The sequence below is a fragment of the Pinus tabuliformis genome, chromosome 4_2, assembly GCF_031772625.1.
Source record: "Pinus tabuliformis cultivar Carrire ecotype Pingquan chromosome 4_2, CPIR1, whole genome shotgun sequence".
Lineage (NCBI taxonomy): Eukaryota > Viridiplantae > Streptophyta > Pinopsida > Pinales > Pinaceae > Pinus > Pinus tabuliformis.
The window spans coordinates 531,996,801-532,019,782 of NC_142304.1; the positions used below are offsets into that span (position 1 = coordinate 531,996,801).

At 38.5% G+C, this 22,982-nt stretch overlaps 1 non-coding gene across 1 annotated transcript; it reads right to left on the reverse strand.

The window, feature by feature from the left end:
* Positions 1-19,887: 19,887 nt before the first annotated feature.
* On the reverse strand, positions 19,888-19,990 carry LOC149170375 (U6 spliceosomal RNA). The gene has a single exon (XR_016259922.1). It is a non-coding gene; the product is annotated as a U6 spliceosomal RNA (small nuclear RNA).
* Between the last annotated feature and the right edge of the window lie 2,992 nt (positions 19,991-22,982).

Sequence of the window (22,982 nt, forward strand, 5' to 3'; positions counted from 1 at the left end):
CACCGCGCATACCAAGACCCAAGAAGGACAAACAAGTGATGGTTCTCGTACATGTGACCCCACGGAACCCACTGCGCACCAAGCTGTTAATGGAGGAGAAGGGGAAAGCCATCACCATATAGACCGATGAAGAAGAAGAAGACCTCGAGGGTCTTATCATCACAAAGGACGAGGATGAAGGCATGGAGGAGGAAACTCAGCTTGTGCACCCCCCGACAAAGTTGCCCGCTTATGTCCCCCCACGAAAAGGGAAGGCTAAAGTGCCCAAGGACCTTGACGAGACCAAGAGCTCGCTCCAGACCCCACTCCTCCCAGACAACATTATTTTTGATGGCACGCACCTGGAACGGGTGCTGAGCTTAAAATTCGAAGGTTGGGATCTCGTTGACCACAAGAAGTTCCCTCACCTTGAGACCTCACACCTCATGAAGCCCAAGTAGAACACCGCGGTGGGGGTTATAGAATTAGAACCGCGAAAGTGGTTGCGCGAAGTGGAAAAGGTTGGGCTACCAAACCTGCTCTAGGTGCCGCATTTCCACCGCGTCCCAATAACCATTTTTCGTCATCAGGCAGCTGCTCTACCTGCTGCATGATGGGTGTTTGCGGCTAGAGGAGCCCATCCCCATCACGGTAGACTTGATTCACCACATTTCTTGGTTTCCATGCAAAGGAGAGGACCTAGCAGACATCTCGGAAGGGAAAAGCAGTGACTTGGCCATCACGGAGGCCATGAAGAAAAAGTATAAGTTGGCAAAGAAGAAAAGGGGCTACGCCATATCTAGCATCAATGACAAGGTAGTGAAAGTGGCAACCCAAATACTGGCCAGTAAGGTTATGTGCAAGTGTCACGCAAATGAGGTACCCGCACTTGCTAAGCAGTGTGTGGAGGGGGTCTAGTTTAACTGGTCTGAGTTCCTCTGCAAGGAGTTTTTGGAGAATTGTCGCGAAGCTCAGGAACAGGGCAAAACGTTCCACTATGCATGGCTTCTACTGTCCATAGTGCTCATGGTAGGGGAATTACCGGAGGATAGTCAATTCCCCACAATTGACAAGGATCTGCCAGAGGCCGTGAAGTATGCTTCGCTCTGGGCCACAAAGGATGCCAAGAGGATCTGCGACAGTAAAATATTTTGGGTGTTCATGGAGATGAACCTCAGAATGGGGATCAACCGCAAGTCGTGGTTGTCGCCCACTGTCTATAACAACCTTCAGAGTTTTGCAAAATTTAAAGCAGACATCCATAGCATTTACATCAAAGCGCGCAAGGACCCGACCAAACAATGGAGGAAGCTACCCTTGGTAGCCACACACGATGTCATCTTTAACGTCCTAGAGACATGGCTGCCGAAGTGACACACTCCAGACATCGTGGAGATAGAGAAGTCAGCAACACAAAGGAAGAAGGACGAGGTCAAGTTGCGCATCACACAATTGGCAGAAAAGAGAAGGAAGGAAGTAGCGACAGCAGAAGTGCGGGCGGCACGAGACGCTGCACAGACAGCAACTGAGCAGGAAAAGGCCACAATAGCAACACAGGAGGCAATAACGAAGGCGCGCAAGGGCCAAACGTCGCCTTCGCATGGGTAGGAAGCAGAGGAAGAAGAGGGAGGCATAGACCCACAAACCGCGTCAACACAGTTGAAGCTACCAACACCAAACCGAGCGGACAAGGTCGCACAAGAAGGTGAAGGCATCAAAGTTGTCTATTGACCCGATCACCCTAACCGATGGTGATCTGCATAACATCGGCAAGACATTATGCGATGTCACCTCCGAGGCCCTCCAAAATTTCATGCGGGAGAACCAGATTGTGTTGGGGGCCCTCAAAGCGCAACTACAGGATTTGCAGGTGCGCCCTCCTCAGGCTGGTACCCTTTCGACCAGACTTGCAGTCGAAACAACAGAAGCATAACAGATGTTGCACGCACGGGTGACGAATACCATAGTGCTGCCAGAAGGGGCACTAGTGACAACAAATGAGGCCAACAGGCCTACGATTAGTGCGCTAAAGGGTTTCGGTATCAATATGGCTGCACACCCGCGAGAGACCTTGTATGTTTTGCAGGATGGGATAACTACAGAGCTGCGAGCTAGGGAGATCCGCGCACTGCAAGTCTTCAGCAAGCAAAAAATCAATATGGAACAATTGAGCTTGCAGTGCGACGAAATGGTGTTGCAAAATCGACAGCTGGTGCAGATAATAGATGAAGCTTGTCAAAGCGTCTCGGAGCTAGCCATCCTAGCAGACATGCCCGTAAAGGCGCGAATCCACAGGTTAGCAACAGGAGTACGTGAGGCGAGGGAGGAAATGACAAAAGTTCAGCTGGAACTGAACCTTCAGATCGTCGAGTTGTGGTTAAAGGCGCAGCTGTCCACCCCTCCAGAAGTCAGAGAATAGCGAGCTAGCGCTATCACAACAAGACTGAACGAATTTGGAAATGCAGTGCGAGACTGCACCAGCATGTTGGAAGAATCATTTGAGGTCCTCCCAAATCTGCAGGAGGACCCCAACATCCAGCGCTTAGAAACAGAGGCACGAGAACTCCAACAGCAGAATGCAACATCAAAGGAACTGCGCAGACGGTGGCCCTCACTTAGAGGCTTGCCCAATGCAATAGGCCAAAGCGCTGAAAGAACAAGTGGACGCGGCACGACACAAGGAAGCAGTCCTGAAGGCGCACGTTCAGCCTTGGATCGACAAGGTCTTCACCATCACAGCAGAAATTGAAGGCAAGCTCGCACACATGCAGGGGATGCACGCACTAATGTAGAGAAGCACTTCCGACACAGCAATCTCGGACCAACGCATGCAACAGATCCAGCAGGCAACAACTCAGTGCATTGTCGACCTTGCCGCAGTTCGAGCAGAGTTGGAAGGACTCCACGCAAAGATCTTCGCACCGACAGAGTGACTCGAGGGCGAGTCACTATGTTTGTGTTGGGGGTATTTTGGGCATGGAATCCCCCCAAGGCATGTTTTGGGGCTTAAGGCCCAAGTTTTGGCTGAGTCTTCTTGTAAAAGCTCCACGAATTATGGGCGCGGGGCGCGAAATTCTAATAGAGTCACAGGGTTGTCCACTCTAGTTTTTGCAATGTAATGTTGGCTGGATAGACCTACGCATGGTCCGCTGACCATGGGATTGTATAAATAGAGCGAGGCTCTAAGTGTATAAGATAACAAATAGAAGATAGAAAAGAAGAAGAGGAGAAGTCTAAGTGATTGAGTCGAAGTTAAAAGTGTCTGTGGGTCATAGAGTAGGAGAAGGCTCTACAACTAAGTGCGTAGAGGCCTAGCAGTCCGCAGCTGAGTGCGTGGACCCCTGCAGTTGAGTGCACAGGGCAGGTCAAGTTTGTAATTGTTGGGAGAATCATTAAAGAGAAGTTTTACTATATTTCTGTGTATCTTTTCCCGGTTTAATGCATGATTGGATACAATTTGCAAGTATACTGTTTATTTATTGTTCGAACCTGTATGAACATTTTGTATAACTAATTATAACTTAAGACATTCAAGTAGGCGAAGGTAATTAAATAGTATTGAAAGATAAGTAAGATCTCGGGTAATAACACAGAGCGCGGTGTAGGAGCTCCACGGCCCCTGGTTAGGGCTGTGCAAAGGCAGTATATCAGGCCGTGAGGAATGGGAAAGTGTGCGAAGCAACCTGCACGTAGGAACAAACAATGGACCAGTCAAACTTCTCAAACATCTCAAGGGTGCAGAAACCTGGTTCTAGCACCCTCCCATACTACTTTGGGTGAGACCTCAGTCCGCGCTCTGTGGACTGTTGCCGAAAGGGCCAGTAGTACAGGGATTTGTTTGGCTAATTAACTCCGAACCTGGGTCAGGCCCTAACAAGCCAACAACCCACTTCTTTTATCTTAGGCTTCCTATCTCCAAAGAGAATATGAAGGTAGAATTATGGATCAAAAAGATTGAAAAAATGAAAGATAAAATCCAAAAATGGGGTATGATGTGGCTCAATATGGCAGGCAGGGTGATTTTGATTAAGGCATTACTCACGGCGCTCCCAATTTATCAGTATGCAATAATTTTGGCACCAGCAAGTGCACACAAGCAAATGGAATTAATAATAAGAGGCTTCCTATGGCAAGGAGGGAAACAAGAGAACAAAAAATTTAGTTTGGTCAAGTGGGAGCAAGTCACATTACCATATGAACAAGGAGGCTTATCCATAAGACTCCCCGGCTTAATGAATGCTGCATTAGGAATGAAAATCATATGGAGAATGATAACAGGAAAGGAGAGTTGGTGGAAAAAAACTCTCGCTACAAAATACATGGACCAATCTAGAACAAAGTTATTGAATGAAAATATTCCCATAAGGTCGTGCACACAAGTTTGGAAACTTGTGAAAAAGACAATCCCACTACTCAGAAATCATATCTCCAAAATCCCAGGCAATGGGAAAATGGTCTCGATCTGGGAGGATAGAATTATGGGAAAAGAGCCTTTAAAGCTCCAACTGGATCTTGAAGGCATTCAAATCTGGATGACAGAAAGAGGCTTGAACACACTTCACTCAATCTCCACATGGGATCAGCGAGATTGGCATGAATGACAAACTATAATAATCCCTTCAAATATGAAAGGCCAATGGGACAGACTAAGGAAGCACCTCAAAGGAGCAGCTCCCACAAGCATTGAGGAAGAAGATGCATTTGCATGGGATCCAAGCGAAGGAGGATACACAGTCAAGACAGGTTACAAAGCTCTCCAAGATCAACAAAACCAACAGGATTGGGCCCCTTGGAAATCAGTATGGAAGACTGAAAGCCTACCTAAAATCAAAATATTTATTTGGACCCTCTTAAAAGGAAAAATCCTAACCTCTGAAAATCTAAAAAAAAAAGGCTTCCATGGCCCATCCAGGTGTTCTATGTGCCTGAAGGAAGAAGAGACCATCCAACACCTATTTCAGGATTGCATGATAGCAAAAGAATGCTGGAAACAGCTCTCAAGCCCTCTGGAAATCAACTTAAATTTCACAAACTCCTTTCCAGAATTCTTCCAAGCTTGGGAGAAGGCATATCCTTATTCAACAAAGAACAAAACAACAATTAACAGATTCTAGGAAAACCTTCCAGCAGTATTGTGTTGGAAAATATGGCTTACAAGAAATAAAAGTATCTTCAAAGATCAAACTCCAAGAATAGGAAAAATCTTATCAAAAACATGGGGCTTAACATCTGAAATCTTAAACACAAAAGGGACTACAGCAATGGACTATAACATCTTACAGCAAGAGGAGAAAGATTGGATCAGGAAAGCTATAATAAAAAACAATGGGAAAAAAGGACATAAGAAAACTCCCTCAACACAGAGTTGGAAAATCAAGCTAAATGAAGAAGAATTTGCAAATTGGAAAGAAAAACAAAAAAGATACAGCCTCTTCTTTGATGGGGCATCAAAAAACAATCTTGGGAAAGCAGGGGCAGGAGGAATTATAAGCGATCCTGATGGCAAAGAGATAGTCTCATATGAATGGGGTCTGGGAGAAACAACAAATAATAAAGCAGAAGCGTATAGTTTGTTAATGGGATCAAGGATAATTAAAAAAAGAGCTATTCGAGACCCAATCATAATAGGAGATTCAACTATCATTATAGAGGCAATGGCTAGGAACAAGAGCCCCAACAATGCAGCCATTAATAAAATCTATAAGAGGATAAGATCTAATCTGGAAGGTTCAGGAATGGTAACTTTCAAGCATGTTCTAAGAGAACACAATAAAATGGCTGATAAAACAAAGCAGTCGAAAGAACTGAAGGAAACACCCGAGAAAATGAAGAGATATACTACAATTCAGTCCCATAGTCAAAATCAATTATCATGAGGAAAGATTTTCTCATTAAGAAAAAATTTGCAAACTATCAAAATATCCTCAAAAGGACATCCGAAAATCATATAGAAGATAATCTACAGTAAATCGCAGATGGAGTTCACGAGCTCTCAACCAAAAAATCTAGGGGAAATCAGTGCCCAACTCTAGCCTGAAGATCAAGGAGGATCGCGATCCTATTCCAATGAATTGCGCAACAAAAAGTCTCATCCTTAACAAGCTCCGTTGCAGCTCTCCCTCCTTAAAGTGCAAGCTCATGAGCACTCCTCCTCGTTGTATTAGTGTAAAAAAAATCCCAAAATCTCTGTTCCAATTATCGTGCAGTGTCAATAAAATCTCTCCCGTGACATCACCCCTCCTGATCCACCATCCGAACTCTTCATCCAGTATTCTCTTCCTGAATAACCTTCAGCCTAAGTCCTGCAAAATTTCGCACCCCCTGTTGTGAAAGAAGATAGAGAAGCGTTTGTCTTATCCTCTTATCCTCTTATCCTCCATCCTCCCTTACATCATTTCGAACTCCCCTCTTCATTAATTGCAGACACCAACAGGCTTGTTGCGGGCTCTCCAACCAAGCAGTCACATCACTCCTTCAGTCCCACACTGTTATAGACATTTTTGTGCCTTACAGCATGAAGCATGAAATGTCGATAATCTAAGGGATCCAAAGTCCCCAAACATGTTGTTCCTACCCCTAGAGGAACAAGGTCAGCAAACCACAGCACTGAAAATCAGTTCTCCACCTGAAAACACTCAAAAACAAGCTAATTCTGGATCATGTCAACTGCTCCACTGAGCATCTGCGCTGAATGTCAACTGCTCCACTCGGTACCTGCGCTGAATGTCAACTCCAATGAAGGCTACCTGCGCTGGGCGAGATTGGCCAAGTGGCACAGTCATTCCTCAAGGTGTCAATGCCCAGGAAGCTTCCAAAATGACACTTGGATCAAGGAATTCGCCTAGTGATGAGTAAGAGGGTCTAGATCTCCAAGTGGAAGCAAGAACCTCCAAGTGGACTCAAGAACTGAAGAATAACTAAAGTGGGAGAGGACACTAGTCAGCTCCATGCCAAGCTCAAGCTGACTCATCCTTCCTCCAAATCTCCTATATATAGAGCTCTCTCATGAGGTCTAGGGAGGCTGGAATCTTGTGACTGTAAGGAAGTGCTGTTGGTTTGAGTATAGAACTATTGGGTGATTTGCTTGAAGGAGGTTAAGAGGAGATTTCTTTCTGCTGGGAGGTGATGCTGGATTGGGCCTTTTATGGTTGTATCACTTCCTGAACTTTCCTTCTTCCATTAATAAAGCATTTGAGGTTCTTCTATATGCATGTGTCTCAATGGCGTATTGATACTTCTGTATTTGATTTATTCTAATCCTTGAATCAATTATGAATGTATGCTTCTTGTAGTTTCCCTCTCTTGTTATTTTGCAGGATCTTGGTGTAGCTGGGCCAGTAAAAGAGCAAGGAGCTGGGAGCAAGCAACAAAGAGAGAAGATTGGATCAATCATTAGCGGAAGACATCGGTTAGTGGATCTCTTCCCCCTCTCTCTTACATCTCATAAAGAAGTAATCTTGAATAGCTTTGCTTTGATTGTTGCTGAGGTACTATCACCCTTAGAGTGGGATAGGGTCATTCCGTATTGGATACTTTTCCCAACAACAAATTGGCGACTCCGCTGGGGAAGCATCTTGTTGGTTGTTTGTGTTTTTTGCTATTCATTTCATAAACACAGGGAGTACCGAATCGAACTGCATTTGGATCTTTCAAATGCAAAGTAGAGGGCGGCTACTCTAGCTCAGTTTCTGGGCATGTTTATGATTTGAAGAGCTGATTCAAAAGGACTCTAAATAGCTCTTAGTGATAGCTTTTCATCCCCCTTTTCATCCCTTAGTGTGTACTTGACTGATAGCTTCTGATTTGGCCAAAAACTGTGAATTTTTTAGCAATCTGTGACCCGGAAACTGAGAAAAACGAAAGTTTGAATCTTCAGTGCAGGCACTGTGAAGGCAGTCTGCATTTCAGCGCAGTTCCCGAAGGGACTACCTGCGCTGAAGGTCAAACTGCCAGTGTACTACCTGCGCTAGACCAGTTTTGCCTAGTGCTACTGGGGTTCCCTCCTGTTTATTGCCCTGTTTTCACTCTTGTTTTTGCTGCCTGTTACCAGTCAATGTACCTATCTGAAACCAACTTTCCTTGCCACTATTCCGCCTCGGTTGTATAAAGAAACTGTGTTTGTTCTTTGTGTATTTCTTGTATCATTTGCAGTTTCCCATAACGAAAGTGAACTAGTCTTGCTGTGGCCTCTTAGATCTAGACCTGTGATAAAGTGTCATTTTGATCTTAAGAGTTAGTTTGTTTGCTGTTCATGGTTGATTGAGCTTTTGCTTTCGTCATATGGTTTGAATTTATATATTTCTAGTGTCGAAACAAGTAGATCTTAAGGTGTCTTTTGATTTTGGACAAGCTTGTTGGCTTTCACTTGAAATTGAATTCAAAATTATACAACAGCTTTCTTTTTGTATTACATCAACATTAAGAAAGAGAAAAGAAATACTTGCATTGTGCATGTGCATTATGACAGTTTGCATGTTGATTTAGGAAAAAGTGCATTAGTGCGTGCTCTATGATCTGTGTGAAAAGATGATGTCTTTCTTTTCCCTCAGTAGTTAAGATTTTCAAAGTTGAAAGATTGAAAAGCTTGCTTATCATCTTAGACTGCATTTAGGAGTGTTACTATACATCTCGTGGTGATCCATAAAGGCAAACTGCTAAACAAGATCAACCTTAAAATAAATTGGATTTACATAACAACGCATTGAAACATAACGCAAACACATAGAGGTCTAAGCTAGAGACGTGTTCCGGCGTCGTTAAACGTGATATCTTAGCGTTGAGTGGTTGGGTGATTCCTCCACGGTGAAGCGATAAGTATCAATACGGACTTGTGCTCCCACATAGCGTCACGTATATATTGGGAGACCCCTATAGGATCAAAGCCTTTATCCATAGGAAACTGTGTCGGCCGCCCTACTGATCGCAATGCAATGAACACAGCATTCACGAAGATCGACCACTCGTACCGTAAAATGTATTCTGTGGTTTTGCGAAAAGTTTGGCACACCCTCTGCCTAGAACTCCAGAGCAGTTTCTTTTGGCCTTTTTCAAACTCTATAACTGAAAAAGTCCAGCCGAGCATTTGTCACTTCGGGCTCGTTAAAACATCGAAGGAGACTAGAGTCATCTTTAGCTTTTTCTCGACTCTTAAAAAGTGAAAAAGCAAGTTGTGTCTAAAGCGTCGTTATAAAATTTATTTTAAACGGAACATAATCACCTCCTATTCCCGCGTTGATCTGTAGGTTGAGAACATGGAACGCCCCAACCAAGGAATTCCACATGATGGAAATCCTAGTCCTTTCTCCTCTTGGGGAGAAGTTGGTGCGCCCCACATGGCCACATTGTCGCTTCCAGGACTGACAATTGGCCTGCCTGTTTGGCTATTCTCAACCAATGTAGTTCAGAACACCATGGTTCCTGAACAGTCGAGTCAACAATTAGATCAGTCTAGAGCTGCCCACCAACCTTCTACTTCCTATAACTCTTCCTCCAATCCTTCATCTTCGCAAGGTAGAGCCAGCAAAAGCCAAGCTCCCATGGAGAAGAAGGAGAAGAAGAAGAGAGAGAAGAAGAAGAAGGAGCCTAAGGCGACTGGGGGCAAGCAAAAGACATCTGACAAAAATCCACACACAGCACAGACCGGGCCTAAATCGCCATGTGTCATATGTAGAGGAGACCACTTCCATAGAGATTGTCCCTGTATTCCTCGGATACTAAGGGACTGGTCCCCTCGGTTGCACAATTCGGGAGCATCAACCTCTGATAGCCATGTTGAATGCTTACCGTCAACCAGCGAAAGTGAAGGTTCAAGACAAAGGGGGGGAGCAAGATCCCCCTGCAGACTGTGTGAAGGCGATCACGCCATCCACCGTTGTCCCTTCTTAGACGAAGCGAAGAGAGTTTTGGAAGATCGCCCGGTTTCACCGTTGAGACTTCCTCCCGGATACAAAAAACTCGTGCCAAGTCCTTCATTGGTTGAAAATACAGCTGGCCCGCTCAAGTGGTCAGCTGAAGCGTCAGTCATTGAAAATGAACCTACTGAATCCAGACCAGACGAAAGTCTAAAGGTCGATACGGCAGTTGACCCGGTTCTTCCTTCAGAGGTTTCATCCTCAAATGACACTGTCACTGAAGATTCATCTTCAAATGACACCATCCAGATTCTTTTCATCAACACAAATTCTGATGAGCATCAGGGCAATGCGCCCATTCCTTTATCGCAGGAAGGAACATCGTCAGGGTCATATCTGGCCGTGTATTCAGTCCCACCGCCAAGCAACCTGGTTGTGTCCTTTGATTGGAACCAACTAGGCAGACCCCGGTTGCCAGCCAATATACCATTCAGAATCATAATCCAAATTTACAGAATGGTAATGGCTGGCACTATCATTGATGAAGGGGCATCTGTGAGTATCATTTCCTCTATTGCTTGGAAAGCACTGGGTTCCCCGGCGCTTTTGCCTGAGATAAGAAATCTCTCGGGTTTTGATAAAGGAACCAGTTGACCATTAGGGATCCTCCCCAATGTGCCTGTTACATTGAAAGGGAAGACCGTTCAAATGAACGTGATGGTCGTTCAAGGACCCTTGGATTATAACCTACTCCTTGGACGAGACTATATATATTGCATGGGAGCTATAGTCTCCTCACTCTTTAGAGTAATGTGTTTTCCACACGAAGGAAGAATGGTCAAGCTCGTAGACCAACTTTCATTTCCGGGATCACGCATCGCAAATAGTCATATACCAACCCTCAATGGTCTATTCGCTCAAGAAATGTCTCCACCCCCAGTCCTCCTTCCCGATGAGTGCGAGTGATTCAGAAAGATGGGACTGGAACCCAGGGGGCATGCATCCTGGTCTGCTTCGGGCAGAGGAAACCTTGGGTATAAGATAGAATTTCCGCGGGAGAATATGACTAGTCCGTACCCCGTCCGTGGTTGGAAGAGGGGTTGTTCTAGAATAGGATTCTTTTGTCAAAGTTACGTGTTTGACAACAGTCATTCACCCTTGTCTATTTCGGTAGACATTGCCGAGGAAGTGTTCAGTTTGGAAGATTAACAGAACGATCTTTGGGTAACTAGAAAGAGGCAAGCCTCCCTCAATAACGCAAATGTTTTGTCTTTGAGTAGTGTTCTTCTCTTGTCGCAAGTAGCTGTTCTCTTGCGATCTTGCAAAAGATCTGTTAAAAGTTGGGCTGACAGGAACAACTACCGCATAAGACCCGTTAAAAATAACGAGAAGACAAGTATCGTTAACATTAGACTGGCAAGACGGCAAGTAGCTGTGAACACCCAAAGAAAAGCAGAGGTGGGGGAGAGGAGGGGCAGCCTTGAAATTGTATTTTATACCTGGGGGCATGCAAACCTTTTGGAGTGCAAGCTAAGAGCGGTTATTTATCTGTTTTTTGGATTAGCCGTTTCCGAACTTGCATAAAGAAAGGATGAGATGGAGTAAAGCTTAGTGAAGATGAAACTCCTTAAAAAATAGAGATCTCACAGGAGACATTTCTTATCTTATGACTGGTATTATCGAGCAGTTTTACCGCGGAATTTATGCTCGTTAAAAAATAGAAAAGCGAGATTCGAGCAGTTTTACCGCGGAATTTATGCTCGTTAAAAAATAGAAAAGTGTGAGCAAGAGTTTCCTCCAGAGTTTAATCTCATTAAAAAATGAACCTATTCCGGTAAATAACCATTGTGATCGTAAATTTATTAGCCATAAAAAGCCTTGGTCGTGTTTGCACCTGCCACCTCCATTCCATTTGGCCGATCGTTCACTCCATATGATTGTTTACCCATTTTGAGGAACAGCTGCGAAGAGTGATTTCACCTAGCCGTCCTTGTGACACTGCCGTGATTGGAAAATTCCAACCTGTACCTGGAATCTGCTGCTATCCCTGTTCATCACTCGTTCCTCAAAAGACGAGTCTTCTTTGAGCTCTTTTCATTTGACTCGTAAAATATGAAAAGTTTGCCGAGTTTTGGCCTTCCAGCTCGTTAAAAGGATCGGAAGAGCTATCCCTCCTCTAGATTTTAATCTTTTTGGACCTGAGGGATTATTGCACAAAAAGGTCGAGCGCTTGTTTTATTCGGCTCGTTAAAATTATCGAAAACTCATCCCTTCTGTATTGTTTTATACTTTTTCGGACTTAAGGGATTAGATGACGAAAAAGGAATTTTGGAGTTAACTTTTTGTACCTTTTCAGACTCTCTAAAAATGAAAAGGACCGAGTTTTCCTTGTCGTTAGACTCGTTAAAATGATTAAATAGTGACAAACTTGTCTTTAGACGAGAACGAGTTTCCCTATTGCTAGGCTCGTTAAAACATAGCGATGGGCTTGCCCGAAGGGCAGGTTATAGAACAAGCATATGTTATCCTCCTCAAGCTTGACAAAAATAAAGAGGTACTGGTTAGAAATGACTGGGGAAAAATTGGGAGAAGCTCAAAGCTTTAATGGTAGCAAGTCGCTCTTGAACATGACACTTTTCCTCCGTATCACATCGGGTTGGGTTGTTTCATTCACCGGTCTCATCACCATGGTCCTCGCCAAACCATCCACATTTGGGGTAATGCTACCGATCCATCGCATCAGTGTCGTTAAATGTTCAAGAGATGTTGTTCAGAAAGAGTCAACCGTGTCCCATCCACTGCCATACATTGTCCTTCATCCACCCATGATCGCCACCCTGAATCATATGTCACAGATTGTTTTCACCTCTACTAAAATCATTAGCTCCGTTCCGTGTCACTGATGTGGGATTCATTAAGGCCCTCCTTTGACGGATCGCTTCTTGTCGACTTCAGCTCATTATCCAAGAAGTTGATCTAGGAACAACCCCCTCAGTACTTTGAAGCTTGCATGCCTCAATGGCAAGTTTCTCACTTCCGGCGACAGGTATACATCAATGACCTTCGACCAGAAGATTTTGCGTGGTGTTCGACGCCAAGTCCTTTATTCACACCACGTGAATTGTACTGCAGTACCTTGAGGGTCATTATCATTATCGGTGATTCCTCTCGCGCTTGTTAACGGTTTACATCATTGACCGGTAATCAAGCGATGTCTTTCCATGTTCGACTTCAGTGCAATTCTCACATGGATCGACTTGTACTTAGAGTGAAGATCGAACGAGTTTGAAGACCCCGGATCTAGTTTCATCCATCCGGGCTGCGATATATATTCAGGAAACATAAAGACATTTAACATGTACATCATTACAGCAGATGATCATCCTACTCAAAGGATGATAATTTCAACAGAGAATTATCTGTCTACCATCAGACGATCGTCTATTCTATGTACTAAAATGAATTTATAAAGCTGAGCATGGGAATGCCCGCCTAAGCTAGATCATGAAAGCAGAATGAAAAATAATGTATTGTATTGTATTTTATTACAGGTCACCTCTCAGCGATTGAATGAACTTCGGATCCTCCTGATAAAGCATTTCACCTGATAAACGACCTCATACTTTAGGGGGCAACTGTTATAGACATTTTTGTGCCTTACAGCATGAAGCATGAAATGTCGATAATCTAAGGGATCCAAAGTCCCCAAACATGTTGTTCCTACCCCTAGAGGAACAAGGTCAGCAAACCACAGCACTGAAAATCAGTTCTCCACCTGAAAACACTCAAAAACAAGCTAATTCTGGATCATGTCAACTGCTCCACTGAGCATCTGCGCTGAATGTCAACTGCTCCACTCGGTACCTGCGCTGAATGTCAACTCCAATGAAGGCTACCTGCGCTGGGCGAGATTGGCCAAGTGGCACAGTCATTCCTCAAGGTGTCAATGCCCAGGAAGCTTCCAAAATGACACTTGGATCAGGGAATTCGCCTAGTGATGAGTAAGAGGGTCTAGATCTCCAAGTGGAAGCAAGAACCTCCAAGTGGACTCAAGAACTGAAGAATAACTGAAGTGGGAGAGGACACTAGTCAGCTCCATGCCAAGCTCAAGCTGACTCATCCTTTCTCCAAATCTCCTATATATAGAGCTCTCTCATGAGGTCTAGGGAGGCTGGAATCTTGTGACTGTAAGGAAGTGTTGTTGGTTTGAGTATAGAACTATTGGGTGATTTGCTTGAAGGAGGTGAAGAGGAGATTTCTTTCTGCTGGGAGGTGATGCTGGATTGGGCCTTTTATGGTTGTATCACTTCCTAAACTTTACTTCTTCCATTAATAAAGCATTTGAGGTTCTTCTATATGCATGTGTCTTAATGGCGTATTGATACTTGTGTATTTGATTTATTCTAATCCTTGAATCAATTATGAATGTATGCTTCTTGTAGTTTCCCTCTCTTGTTATTTTGCAGGATCTTGGTGTAGCTGGGCCAGTAAAAGAGCAAGGAGCTGGGAGCAAGCAGCGAAGAGAGAAGATTGGATCAATCATTAGCGGAAGACATCGGTTAGTGGATCTCTTCCCCCTCTCTCTTACATCTCATAAAGAAGTAATCTTGAATAGCTTTGCTTTGATTGTTGCTGAGGTACTATCACCCTTAGAGTGGGATAGGGTCATTCCGTATTGGATACTTTTCCCAACAACACACACATCGTGCATCCCTGAGCTCCATACCCATTAATACTCTGCCAATTAGCTCCTTCTCTGTTTTCTCTTATATTTCACAGGAAGGGCAATATATCTCAAATACAACAACCCCTCTAAATTAGGAACTCAACATACTAGTGCAAAGCAAAGATCGCAGAAGGACCACTCCTGATAACAGAAATCACAAGAGTAGCATCAGCAAAAGGAGCAACAACTATTTCAAAAATTCAGAGAAGGAGTGGACTAAGATGGAATTCAATCCAATCGAGAAAGAAGCAAGGAACAACGAATGTGCAAAATGTAAGGTAAATAAATTTATGAACAACAGATTCCAAGATGCTCTCCAAGACATTAAGTCAGAAATGAAAATGGAGTTCAGTTATCAAAAGAGAAATATGGAAAGTTAGAAAGCAGAGATAATGGCACTCAAGAACAAGTGTGTGCACTTGGAGGAAGTGATAGCATACATCAAATCCTCCACCCTGAGCCAGAAGGGAGAAAACTCAGTCCACCAAGGCAAGAAGCAGCATTCCTCCCAAGAACAGTCAGTCCATAAACCATGAAAGAACAACAAGCAACATAATGTTTTGTAAGTTTATATTACTAGCAGGTCAATATGTAAAGCAGTACGCCAGGATAGATATAGGAATAATCAGAATTTTGAAATTCAAGCATAGAAACAGGGGTTGTGTACCCAATACAAACCTTTCTGCAACGAATGTAATAGGAGCTTGCTCCATATCATCTTTTTTTGGTAATATAATCAATATCCGACTCTCTCAAAATATATATATATATATATATATATATATATATATATATATATATTTTCAAAACATTAAATTAATTTATATATTCAAAAAAAATCATTTTAAAAAGAAAATTCACAAGCTTACATAATTATATTCCAACTAAAACCACCAAAACATTAATTAATTAAAACTAAAGATTTTATCTATAATAATTTTTTAATGACGATTATTTATAATATTTTTAAAATAAAATAATTTTTTAAATTACCATTATTTATAATATTTTTAAAATAAAACTAAAATTTTTATTTATAATAAATTTTGAATTACTATTATTTATAATATTTTAAAATTATAATTTTATTTTATAAAAAAAAACAATTATCTCAAAAATATTTTGATCTCATTAATGAATCCGACATTTCTACATTAAAACTAATTTTATTTTAGAGTTGGCAACGCAGCGTTATTGTTTGTTCTTTTAAAATCTTCGCCGATGCCTCTAATTTGTCTCATAGTTAGAATTCCTTGAATTATATAATCAAAGTATCTTCATATTCCAAATTGATTTATTTGATAATAATAAAAAATTCCAAGAAAAATTTGGTCTTTTTCATTATAAAAAAGGAGGAATACAGTATCCAATTATATTGTCTCGAAAATTTTGCTATACACCCAAGTGTACAAAATGTTACCAAGTCAATATGATATTTACATGAAATGTCTAACAAAACCATATTGATGACACAAAGAAAACATATAATATGTATCAAATCATAAAAACAACATTCTTAAAAAAAAATGTATCAAATCAGATATAGAAAAGATATAATATGTATCAAATCATAAAAACAACATTCTTAAAAAATTGTATCAAATCAGATATGGAGTATTTCTGGTGTGATAGCAGGAATTGTGGAGACCCACATAATGCCTAAATTTCATTAGAAATATGAACATAAGTCCAAAGGCAATTGTTGGCCAGAGCAATGGCCAACAGAGTAAGTGTATATCTTATCTTTCTTTAAAACTTTAGCTAGAGAGCTTTCTTAGAAAAGATATCTGGTTTTTCATTATTATTTTTATATAAAAAAGAGAGAAAAAAATTATTTTAACGTCCACAAGATTAAAGCGAAAATAAATTTAATATTTATTTTATATATCTAATAATACAACCGTAAAAACTTAAAAGTAATTTCTCCCTATTAACCAATCAATAACACATTTTGAATATGTCAATTTAAGAAAAAAACAAAAAAAACCAAAAAACAAAACATAAAAGATGTGTGCTTTTTGTTAAATCCAAACCCTAAGTTTGGCACCCCTTCCACACAGATCATCTTGTAAGGCTCCCTAAAAAAAATCTAATAATGCAAAATAATAAGCTTGGTAGATATTTTTTTTTCTATTTTAATGAAAGATTTAAATTTTATTAATTTTTTACAAAGATAAACTTAGTATCTTACAAACTTTAATATAGATAATACAATATATATAAATAAGAAAAGGGGATGTATTTGTCATTAAATAAATAAATATAATTTCTGAGTGATAGACTCCACGTTATCACACTTGGCTAAGGGAATACTTTGACTTTAATTTTCGTATTAAAATGTATTTTTTTATGTAATTTAAATTTTTTGATTCTTAAAAAATATATAGTTTATTTTATTATTATTATTAATTTATTTTTTTATGATATTGTAATATTTTTTTATTATATTAATAAATATATTTCAAAACATAATTTTTTAGTACTTTAATATAATTAGTAAATTTATATTTAAAGTAGTTATGTTTTTTTAATTAAATTAATTAATTAGTGTGATATGAAATAAATTATGATATTTTAAGCATGTGGTATTGATAAGCTATGGGATTTGGCCATAGTATTATAACAAATTTATTTTAAAAATCTCATAGTTAAAAGTCTTGTTCCATGTTTTTTTAATTGTATATATATGCTTGACTTGTATATTAATTACTACATCCTTATCATGTCCAATATATCACTCCAATCATGGCTTGTTGGAAGTAATGCTTCCATGTAATGTGTGAGTTGTCATTGTGAGTCTCTAGGTGTCAATCTAGAAGTAGTCAATGTGTTGGAAGTAATGTTTCGAGGTAATGTGTGAGTTGTCATTATGAGTCCCTAGGTGTCTCTCTAGAAGTAGTCAATGCGTGAGTTGTAATAGCTAGGCGTGTTGGAAGTAATGCTTCCATGTAATGTGTGAGTTGTCATTGTGAGTCCCTAGGCGTCAATCTAGAAGTAGTCAATTTGTTGGAATTAATGTTTCCATGTAATGTGTGAGTTGTCATTGTGAGTCCCTAGGTGTCAATCTAGAAGTAGTCAATGCGTGAGTTGTAATAGCTATCTAGATGTGCCATTGATAGTGATCTAGATACTATAAATATGTAACTCTTGAGATCAATAAAATATATTGTGTTTGGTGTTGTGTTTAATCTTTCTGGCTCTTTCATATTTCTAACAGGGTGAGGAATTGAACGGGTGACTTCACATCAAGGAGTGCCTTAACAGAGCACCCTATCACCCTCTATCCAAGACCCCATGGACATTAATTCCTTTTATAATTAACAATAATAAAAATAAGTTAATGTGAAATTATAATTTATTCAATTTTTATCTTCTTTTTTTTAATTTTAGTAATGTGAGATGTATTATGAACTACGTGTTTTGATGCATTCTTTTCCTTTTGACCGAGTATTACTTTGTTTTTACCAAAAAATTGTAACTTCTCCATAGTTTAACATTATGTATTGAATTTTGTTATTTTTTATTAATATTTAAAATTATTTATTTGCAACATGATGGGCAGGTCTTATTTGGGCTTATTTTGTGATGATTATTATTGCAACTACAATGCCATGTGGATAATTGCCTCGAGATTTTCTACCATAATTTTTGGATGCAATTGCAATATTTATATTGATTTTTTGATATGCATTATTTATGTTTTCTTCTACACTTTAATAAGTAGGAATAAAAATGTAAATGTGCAGATATTTTAGTGGTCACTACCCACCACCAAAATTTATGCAATTTTTTCAGTTTCATATATCAATACGCAATTTTTTTGAAACACTATTAACCATTGATTAATTAAAATGTAACTTAATTATTTATATTTTTTAAATTAATTTTATAATAAATATTATTAATTAACAAGTTTAAAATTATTAAATATGGTTAGTTACCAACTTTAAAATTTTATTATTGGAATTAAATAACTTTATTCATACACAAATACCATGAGACAAACTTATTAATAATTAAATGAAAATTGATTTAAACCATAAATTTTAATATATATTAAAAATAACCATTAAACCAATTAATATATATTCATTTAATTATTATATTGTTATTTTAAAAATAAAAACCACTTATTTATATTAGCTAAATATTTATGGTTTGTTATAAAATTTGGTTTAAGTGTATTAAAATAAAATGAATTTTAACCAATAAGTTACACTGTAATAAGAAAATTATGGAATTTTACTTAATATCAATAAAAACATGTAAAAAAATATTAATAATAAATTAAAATGGTTATTAATTCAAATAACAAATAACAATATATATGAACAACTACCCTTTAAACTATATATATCTATATTTCACACAGAAAATGTAAAACTTTATAGACAACTTTCTCCATTGCTACAATGCAAAATTACAACTAACAAAATACTTCAATTTACCAATTAGTAAAAGTTAAATTAACTAGATTCTAAACTTTAACATTAACTTGAATTCAATATTTTTACTTTAATTTACATATATTTAAACTACGCAACAAGTACTAACTACTATATAGCTACTTATTATGGATTGATTTTTATTTACTTTTCTTCACCATTTAATTTATATGGATTTATATAAAAAATATCCCGTTAAATTTTTTTTTGTTATTCCTTGGAATTAAAAAAAAAAGAAAGAAAAAAACAACGAACTTGGAAGAAACTACCTCGGAAAAAACAACTAAATCTATGTAATATAAAACTACATTTAAAATGATGAAAATATTATTTTTACCATTTTTAAAAAAGAAGCGTTATGAATGAGTTGGAAATTAATTCAAATGACATAAAGAAAAGGATAATTCATGCATTTTCGTGGGACAAGTTATGAAAGAGCTCGTGAGGTTTTAACTTTGGAAGGTTAGCATTACCTATTCTAATTTTCTGTAAAAACCTTTCATGAATTTTGGTGTTGTAATTGTTTTCTTGAAAACAATAATGTGTGGTTAATACTATGGCATCAATTCCTTGAATTGGAAAGAATGCATGTGCATAAAGATTAGATAGACAAAGGATAACTTGTTGTGCTATCTTTTGAAAGGAAAACATTTCGTGCGAAAAAAACAATTTCTTGGAAAGAAAATATATATACTCACATGCACTTGGGATAGGAAAATACATACTCGCATACAGTAAAATAATAGTTTTTTTCTTGGAAATTACCACATTTTTTATGTGCATAAGCATAGGCTAAATATATATTAATTTTCTTAAAAAGATTTGTTGTGCAATTTTTGGAAAGTTTTTATGGCTTTTGTAGAGAAGAATTATATTTTCAGAGAGAAAAAATTTGGACCATTTCTCGATTTGTGTGTGTCATCCTTGCGGAGGGGCCATGCTAATCTTCTCTGTATCGTTCCAATTTTATCGGATGTCTCCGAAGAATTATATTATAGTCAAAGAATAACTATTTTCCTAGAGGAAAAAGAAATGTGTATTTTAGTTGATTGTGGTAAATCTCTTTATTTTTTTATTTTTTTATTTTTATTTTTTTTCAAAAGGTGGAAAAACCTATCAAACTCAGTTTGTCAAACCAACAGTGAGGACAGCCATCTCTGGCTGCTATCCGCGAATGTCAGTTGACACATCACTGTTATCAAGGAAAACCACGCCACCTAAAATAACCCGCTGGTGGTCCGTAAGGGAGCAGGCTTTCACTCCTGCCAGATGCCTCTGGGTCTTGGGCCGTTAACCTGTTTCCTTACGTCCGAGGAAGACGAGCTCTTAGCCAAGCAGAAGCAGTTTTAGGGCATACTCCAGGCCCATGGTAAATCTCTTTATGCACAAAAAACTATAACTATTGTGAAAAAAAAATAAGAATTTTTGTGCATAGAGACATTAGTTGTTTTGTTAATTTCCTTTTGGAAAATAAGTATCTATTTGCGGCATAAAATAATAGATAATGATGGTAGAATTCCACAAAAAGAAATATGTGTTGCATTCACGAAAATAAAAGTTGATTGGGATAGATTTCTTGAAAAGAAAAATACTTTTCATGCATGGAAAGGAAAACTATTGAAATAAATTTATTGGGAAGAAATGTAATTTGCATGTACGGGAAAAATGTCTATCATGTTAAATTCTATTGGAAAAAGATTTTAGTCCTTTTGGGAAAAGATCATGCAATCGCATGTATAAGAATAACACCTATTATATTAATTATTTTGGAAGAAATTACATAATTGCATATAAAAAGAAATAATTGAAGGGCTAGTTTCTCTTGAATAAAGTTTATGTAATTGCATACATTAACTATGGCATCGTTTTTTCCTTTTTGAAATGAGTATTTGTTTACACTCCCTAAGTTGTTGGCTAGTTCTCTTGAAAGATTGTTATGCATTTGCATGCATAAGGATAATATCTCTATGTTAACTTTCCTTCAAATAAATTATGCATTTACATACAAGATTATGTTAGCTTTCTTATGGGAAGATTATGCATTTGCATGCAAGATTATGTTAGCTTCGTTGTGGGAAAAGATTATGTATCTGCGTGAAGGATTAACAACTATCATGAAACGTTTATGTATTGCATGAAAAACCATAGCTCATGTGCTAGTTTTCCTTTAAAATGAATAAGGAAAGTTGAAGCGGTTTTCTTTGGAAAAGAGTGTGGGTCTTATGCGAGGGGAATAATAGTTAATGTGACATGCTTGATAGTTTATGCTTCTATTAATGTGTGTGCAGTGTTGTTAAAGAAGACATGTCATGATATTTTGTTTATATTTTATGTATGCACATGAATAGATGTTGAAGCATCACTGATAAAGATTAGTTATTGGTTGATTAATACTTTAACTAATCATGATATAAAAGCTTGTTGACGATAACAATGGCAGGGAAGGATGGTGACATATGCAAAGAATATATTATGTTTAACATTGTGACTTATAAAAGGTCCATGTAGATTAAGGAATGTCAGTTGCAGGATGATCCATTGATGGGTACAACTAAGCCACAAAGGCATAGAGATTGAGGATTTGTGGGTAAATGATATCATGATTATTGTAATAGCTTTTAGCTAGATGTGTTGTATTTAAATGATATTCCTTTGTAATATTTTATGACTATGGTTAAGGGACAGACTCCCTTACAAGCCATTGAATGAGGGGTGAACACCCTCACGAGCATTTAATAATAAAATTAAACATTTGTTAGTTTTCACCCTACGAGGTTTCTAGGGTATATCGGTGTCTAATGATGTGATTTCCTGTTGTGCCATTTTTATGATGTTGATTCTTTGCATGATGTGATGTTTATTTTATCAAGAATGCGATTAACTAACTGAGTTAAAAGAATCATGGAAATGATGCAAGGTTACATCAAGAAGTTTAAGTTAATATGTTATAACAGTGATAATTAAAGGTTGTGTAACTTACTAGTCATTTACAAAAGATTACTCTATGTGATGATGATGGTTTATCTAATGGTCATTGAAGGAATATGTGAAGTAATTCAGAAAGTTACATGTTCGAAAATGCTATGAATTTTTTTTAACTCCATGCGTTTTCATGCAAGGTTACCGGGGGAAGTTACAAGTGGTATCAAATCTGAAGGTTGCAACATTAGTGCCTTTTGGGAATTGGTAAGCGAAAAAGAAGTAGAGGTATTATATTAGTAGCCATCAACTCAGGTATGATCCTAACAAACTACAAGGGGTTATATTGTTGATGTAATTAAGCAGAGATAACTTAGTGGCAACATAAGGACATGTGAAAATTAAAACGTTGCAATGTGATTTGCAACTGCAAATTAGAAAGTATAATGTTATGATATACAAAATATGGTAATGTTTTTCTAAGTTGCATGATGGTTATTTTGAAATAAATATTACTTGTATGACATGTGATGTCAATTATGTTTTCTTGTCAATTTAATTTTACATATTGTGGGACCCATGCTAAGGGTCAAGCATGAATTCATGATGTACACAAATATTTATTTGCTTTAATGATAATATGCAAATGGTCAGTTATGTAAATTACAGTGGGAAAATGTGCTAAAGATAATTTCACCTATCAAATAGTTATAGACAATTGCGAAAGGCCAGAAGGCTTTGGGTTGATGGCGATTACTTGCCCATAGGGGTTGATGGTGGTTGCTTGCTCGGATTCTTTGAGATAGATGATCTTAGTAAGGGAAAACAATTGGCTAATATGGTTAGAGGGGAAAAAGCAAGAGGCAACTCTGTTGATTTTGGAACTTGTTAGAGGAGGCCCAAAATTCCTCATAGACGGGAGGATATCAGAGGAATAGGAAAGACGTTGCCAAGAAGAATCTTGTGTTGGACCCTATGTGGTTATTGGAATTCTTGAGCTAGTTGGCTAGTGGAATTCCATACTGGACCTCGTATGATCTCTACTAGAGAACTGTCTGGATG